Here is a 7094-nt window from a genome sequence, read left to right as displayed (position 1 = left end):
ACAGTCTTAAATCGGTACATCAGGTGGGTCACATGACACCCGGGGGTGACAGCAGCATCTTTCCTCTTTAGAAAGCTGCTCTCTGTCCCAGGAGCTGTTGTCACAGTAACAGCAGGAACAGGAAGTCACATGCTCTCTGCTCTGTGATTGGCTGCTTCTTATCTCAGCTTCCTGCAGAGGGTGGGGTCTGCTGATAACGCACACCAACAGAAGTGTGACTTTCACTTCCTGTTTATTGCTGTTGTTCTTAAAGCTCTCAGGCGATGCTGCAGCGCCCCCTGCTGACACAAACTCCTCCCTCTGTCTCAGAGGTCACAGGTCAGCCTGCTGCAGAGGGTCTGCCTGTTCATGGACTTCCTGTTACAGAGACGGGTCTCAGCGTCAACACTGGTTTCTGATTGGACGGTGTGGAACCCCAGCTTCCTCCAGCCGAGTGATGTGTGGATTCATCACTCTCTGTGGATCAGTGTAAGTCTGTGTGTGGGTCAGCTGCAGGACTTGTTTGACCTTTGACCCTGGCAGACAGAGCTGGTTACTGCTGTGTGACTCCTGCCGTCGCTCCACTTTAAATTTTACTTAAAATAAGTCCTGACATGGCCCCGCCCCCTCTGACCTGCTGCTCCTGGATGTGCTGAGGACACAGCGGAGGCTCAGAGGGGGCGGGGCTTTTCCCGTGGCGGTAACCAAACTGCATTAGGTCACTGCACTGCCAGTGTTTAACCACACCTCTTCTGACTGACCTTTGACCTCTGACATGTTGATTCGATCCTTATTTAATGACGTCTTTTATCTAGTGATTTAATTCTGTGTATTTATATGTGATGGTGTTCCTGCGTTCAGCCTCAGCTGATATCCACAGACGCTCCTATTGGCTGGTTTTAAAAACACATTTTTCCATTAAAGAGACTCTTTTAAAAACACGTCTGCCTGAAATTCACACTTCATTTATTTTGGGGGATTTTAACAGAGAGATAGAACTTTATGAATCCCTCATGTTTATCCTCCAGGAAATCCAGTTTGTAGCAGCAGAACACCGACAAACTTTTACACAGCACAGAATTAGGATATCAAATAAAGGGGAATAAGAGAATATGAATATAAGCATAAATATGTACATATATACACAGACCTCACACAGAGACAGCAGCTACACTGTGTGTGGATGTGATCCACAGTCACAGCTGTGGGTTTCAGTCAGTGTGTCTCTAACTTCATGGTCACATTTCAAAGCTTATTGGAGCCAGAAGATGTTCAAGTAAAAGATTTATTGCTGTACTCGTCTACCAGGATAACAGGAGGTTCATAAAGCTGTGTCATACTTCAGCTTTACATCATGCAGTAGTAGTTTATTAAACCCCCCAAAATATGACTATCCAGAGTTGGGACCAGGAAGCAGAGTTGCAGTCTTACACGCCTCTCTGCAGCTTCTCTCCTCCTGCTACCCCCCAAAAACCCATCTCCATAGAGACTGTGTCAGCTTCCAAACAGACAAAAAACAAACTAAAAACCAGCAACAAACAACTTAAACATAAACAATTACAAAGAAAGAACAATACAGTATCCACATCTGAACCAAAGAGTAAAACAGTGAAATGTGGATTATTAAACATTAGGTCTCTCTCCTCCAAGTCTCTGTTAGTACATGTTAGTAAAAACATTTCTGCATTTTACCCATATTTTATTTTTAACTCAAAATCAAAGATTCCAGATTCTCCTACATGTTGGTTTTGAATCAGATAGGACGACAGATTTCAGGTGGCCCTGTGTCTTTCTCTATTACATTTGCCACTGTGTAACTCAAAGTTATTTAAGGACTAGTTTATTTCAATGGATGAGTTTACTGACTGACGCGCAGAAGAAATAGTTCTTTATGGAGCCTAGATGGTGTGAATGATGAGACCAAAGACTGCAATATCTTGTACCAAAAATATATTGAATAAATGGAGGAAAGGGGAAATGGAACAAAATAATTAACACAACACACAACATAAATGCCCACAATTAAATAATAAATCAATGCTGTGATCTTTCTGTGCAAAAGTCCTTTTTGGTCCTCTTCTTTTTAAAGTTCACTTTTAAGGTATTCCTCCTTAGAGTCCAGCTTCATACAAATGGGGAAATATGTCCGTAATCCAAAGACGGCTAAGTGGGGGAAAGAGGGGAAACAAAGAATGGTCCTACCGGCTCGCCACTTCAATATGAAGAAGATTAATTCAAAGGGAGGGAACAAAACCTGACCTGTAGGTCAGAAAAACGTCCATTAGCACATCAAGTTCGATTCAGTTTACCGGTAAACAAATATATTTTTCTGCAAGCCTATGTAACAATGCAAATCATCATCAACCAATGTACAACAGTTAAATTATTAATTATCTTGGCTACGTAGCTTAATCTATACATTCCAGTAGCGTTCGCTACAAACAATACAAAAACAACAATAAAGGAAAACAGCTGTCTAACAGACAGCATAGCCGAATTCAAGGCAACACATAACAATAATCATTCAATCGCACTTTGTTTCAAAGTAAGCCCATTAAAGTGCTTAAGTAAATAAAAGTGTTCAAAAACAGCGGTTTTTGAGCCGGAGTTCTGCTCGCGGTGGGAACGCCGCCGCAAAAAGCCACTTTTTAATCGCGAAAACGATCGGCTGGTTACTGACAACCAAAAGGTTGTTTTTGGTAGATATTAAAGATCATGGGTGGGCGGGGCAAATGGAGCAGTTTTCTACAGTCGAGTAAAATTCCAGGAAAGAGCTGGGTGTGGCTTTCCTTTAAATCACATGATCAACAGCTTTAAGATGGAGGCAACTCGCTCAGTGTTTCCTGTTTCATTCTTAGACTGTGGCGATGGTAAGTAGCAGCTTTTCACTTGTTACCTGGCATCTTTTCAGCCACCAATGATAGTCATTGTATGTTATCAACATTTCACTAACTATGTTGTCTCTCATGTTTAAAATAGGCCGACCAAGAGCAAAATAGGTATGTCTGCAGACTCTGCTGTAGCCAAAGTTATCAGATCTCCTGTGTTTTTAAATCCCTAACTGCTCGATCATTATCATTTTAGAAGACAACAATTTCTCAAAGGAGGTTCAAAACTAATGCCTACAAGATTACCAAGAGGATGGTTCGGGGCTCTTACATGACTCCGGGAAGTCAACACTTGGTGGATGAGGTGTGTTACCTTTGACACTTTTAAGACAGTCCTGTTTATCACTACTAACAATAAGCAAATATGTTTTCACTCAACAGATCCTTCACAGCATGTTGTTTCTGGGCAAAATCAACAACATCCCCTTTTCTCCAGAAGAAATCTTCCCTAATCCTTTTGTTTTGGGTTCTTTAATGAGAAGATATCCCAGGCCTTTAAAGTTGTATTCGACTCAGCTTCCCAGGCGAAGTCCCTTCTCCTGTGTGCTCGACATGGTAAGATAACTCTTCTCACATTTTCAGTCAATCTGACAAACTTCCAGTTTTTAGGAAAGTATAATGCAAAGTGCTTTTTTACTGAGAAATCCAAAGAAAATCCATACTGTACCTTATACTTCAACATATGCTTCTAGCTATACTTCTCCACCAAACACAGAGACTGCAGGAGAGCTGGAGACTTGCTTCAGAATTTGTTAGTTCTAAATAATGTCTAACAGACTCATTATTGGAGATGCTTACAGTCTTCAAGGCGTATATGATGCTGTCACTGTGTAGCTGCTGGATCTGTTAAGCTCAAAGACTCTAAATTCAGCGTGTTTTGACAGCCCGGCATAGCAAAATAGAAAAAAAAAGGTCAATTAGCAAATTTAATTATAAATTAGTGAGAACAAAGATGGATTTTTGCTTATTGATTTAAAATTAAATAGATTTTTGTGACTTGTTTCACCCCCTATCTTAAAATGTCTAAACCAAAAGCATCCAATGGTCCTGCATAGTTAAATAAGTCAAGCAGCGAAACAAACATGTTGATCAACTTTCTATGAAAAACAACTATATAATCAGGTGCAACACTTTGACCAGATCTGTAACTGTTTTCAGATCGTCCTGCAAAATAACTCAGAGAATGAAGAGCAAATAAAGCAGAGTCTGCAAGATCTCCTCACAGACTTGGACTTAGAAGAGAATAATAAAAAAACAGCTTTCGTCTCGTCCACCATCTGCATTTCTCAAAAATCCCAAACCAACAAATCAGAAAGGTACTGCGGAGTCTCCATGTCCACCAAAGGTCCTAACGCTGGGAAAATTATGATTGCTGCCTCCTGTCTTAGCAAATGGCATAAATATGTATCTGGTGCGGTGATGACCTATTATCCAAACACAGTCCAGAAAGATTACTTTGATGGAACAATTGAAGTACCTGGAAATATCAGGTGTGAGGCTTTTTGTCTCCGTGATGGTGCCAGAATGAAGCCTTGCAGATCATGTAAGAATTTGTTTGGCTTGAACACAGAAGACCTCAGAGAGTGGCCATATGGTAACTGTGCTGAAGCTGAGAGCCTGAGCAATTTGCTTGAAAATGAGAGAGAAGTTGAAACACATGTGGATGAATACTCAGCTGAAAAGGACAACAGGCAGAGAGCTGAGGATGAGGTTGGTAGGGTTCTTAGAACCGTGTTGCAAAGGATTCGGTTTAACTGGACAGGTGAATTTTACAACCCAGAACAAGAGTGAGATTTCATGAAATCATTTGCATTCATCATTCTGATAAATCAAAGATTCTCTGCTCTGACAGCATCTGTGTGGATTTTCTGTAATCACAGAGACGTGTATAAGCATGTTTACTTTCCATCTCCATGTAATTGTCACATTTAATAATTAAAACTGGCTTCTATGGGTTTTTGTTTGTTTGCTTACATATCTAGTGTTTAATGCAATATGAAGCATTATCAGACAGCATTTATTGGGAAGAATCCCATTTTTATACTGGTCTGTACCCAGGGTACACAGAAAATAAAAACACGTTTTCTTATTATGATCCCAACTATAATTTACTTAAGCAAAAGCACTACATGTGTAGTTATAATATTTATAGCAGTTACTGTTGAGCTTTAAATTTATCATCTTAAATGTTTATATGCTGATTATATTGCTTTATATAAGAAAGGCCTAACTCTGAGTACACTCTGTGCCAAAAAGTGCTGACAGGAAACTGCATGCTTTTGCAGAAACGTGCTTTTGCAGCTAGAAAGTGAAGCTGATATATATCAGTTTTAATTAGTTTTTACCAACTGCTTGCTAGGGCAATCCCACGAGTTTGGTGTTTTTGTATTGAATATGATTCCAAGTGCTTTCTATAACACATAGCAGAGGTGCCACAACAAAGACTGAGAAGAGGACAGGAAGAGACAGTGAAAGAGATGCACTCCTTCGCCATTCATGTTAAAGCGTTGCATAGCTTTAATTTTAGAGAGTGTTGCATAACTTTAGTCATTTTTCTACCACAGGTGAAGCCAAGAATTGTGAAGCTCTCTTTTGGCCAAATACCAGAATCTGTAAGAAGAAGAAAAAACAAACAATCAAATAGGTCATTATTAAGAGAACAACAATCTCTTGATGATTATCCACAGTGTCTTTGATAACTGTGAGATACAAACTGTCAAGGATACACACATCCCAGCAAACAATAGCTGTGTTTGACTAAAGCGATTAATAACAAGGACAGAGCTACAATCACTACAGTCAAACATAAAGGGCTTAATCCTGAATCCAAGTCTGAGCTGTGATGCCGTTGGTGCTGAAAGCTGCTCAGATCCTGAAGCTGCACGTTTTGTCTCTCTCTAACCAAACCAGCAGCAAAAGAAGACACATTTCGCTTGACATAAACATTGTCATGAATTCCCTCTTACTTTTGCTGGTTTGCTTCCACCACCATTAAAACACACACAGAAAAACAACACAGCACAGCTCTCTGCCTCTCTCAGTGTACTTTAAGAACACCGTTTCCCATCTCAAATCTCTGTTTTTGGCATTATTCGCTTGCTTGTTATGAAGCAGTCTACCGTTGTTTACAGCCATTTTTTTTTTAATGACTTCCGACAAGACAGCCTCATTTCTGCTGTTCAATACCAAATTTTATTTATTTTTTTCAAATTAAGTGAAACTGCAAAATGCTCTGCTGTGTCTCTATTAAAACCTCTTATTAAAACCTCTGAATCACTTCAGCAGCATCAGCCAATGTACATTTGTTGAGTCGTGGTTCTCGTCTGCTTTTGTTCTACTGCAGAATAATATTTTTAAGGTTATCTACTGTAAAAAGCTAGGCCAGGAAAATCTGCTTCATGGTTTTGTGTTTTATCCTCAGTTACTTTGACACAAAAGCATCTGCTGTGATGCTCACACCTCTGATGAAGTTTCACAAGTGTCAGTACTGATAAATGATCAGAATTATAATGTTTCTGACTCTCTGAGTAAGAATTAAATGGAATCTAATTGGGACCTTGTGAATTGGAATTGAACAGGTTCTAGAAATCAGTGATGATACTCAGCTCCAATACCCACCTATGATATGAGGCTTACGAACGCTGACTGGGTTTCATTTACCAGCTTTTTATGTTCTTCCTGCAGTTTCCTCCCCACATCACTCATCTTAACTTTTTTCCAGTCCTCCTCAGTCTAAACAGAACACACAACAATACAAAGAAAAGCTCAGGTGATTGATCTCTAACACTAGGCATCCCCAGTCTTATTCTTAGCAGTCTAACTTCTCACCATATCTTTGAAGGCCTCTCCATTGTAGTAGCGCTTGGATGCTGGATACTCTATCGTTTTGTCACATAGTTCCAGGAAACTGGAAGCCACCAGATGCAGCTCCTCTCCGTCATAGCCGTACAGCTTTTTGTCCTCACACGTCATCAGCACAAGCTCGTCACATGGACATGAGGTGCCCTTTACCACACCAATAACCTGCATTTTTACAATCTCGGGAAGGTAGAATTTTCCCCAGGCGTTAACTTCATCATCATCCCCGTTGTATTTGGTGTTCTCAAGCTCTTCTATCCACAGGTCAGCACCACTTGGCTTCTTCAGGTGAACGCACATGCTTTTGTTTTTGGAAACAAAATCTTTCACCCATTTCAGGTACTTTTCACCTGGAAAGAAGCAGACAAG

At 40.2% G+C, this 7094-nt stretch overlaps 1 long non-coding RNA gene across 2 annotated transcripts; it reads left to right on the top strand.

Annotated features, from left to right (window-relative positions):
- The first annotated feature begins 2648 nt into the window (after window positions 1–2648).
- Window positions 2649–5122, top strand: LOC143415895 (uncharacterized). Of its 2 annotated transcripts, XR_013096322.1 has the most exons (4): window positions 2649–2978; window positions 3064–3171; window positions 3249–3422; window positions 4026–5122. It is a non-coding gene; the product is annotated as an uncharacterized LOC143415895 (long non-coding RNA). The 2 variants fall into 2 exon arrangements; XR_013096321.1 differs by having other exon boundaries at window positions 2649–3171.
- Window positions 5123–7094: the final 1972 nt, after the last annotated feature.

The sequence above is a fragment of the Maylandia zebra genome, unplaced genomic scaffold, assembly GCF_041146795.1.
Source record: "Maylandia zebra isolate NMK-2024a unplaced genomic scaffold, Mzebra_GT3a scaffold11, whole genome shotgun sequence".
Lineage (NCBI taxonomy): Eukaryota > Metazoa > Chordata > Actinopteri > Cichliformes > Cichlidae > Maylandia > Maylandia zebra.
The sequence above is the reverse complement of the archived record's forward strand: the minus strand, read 5'-3'. Positions and strand labels throughout refer to the sequence as shown.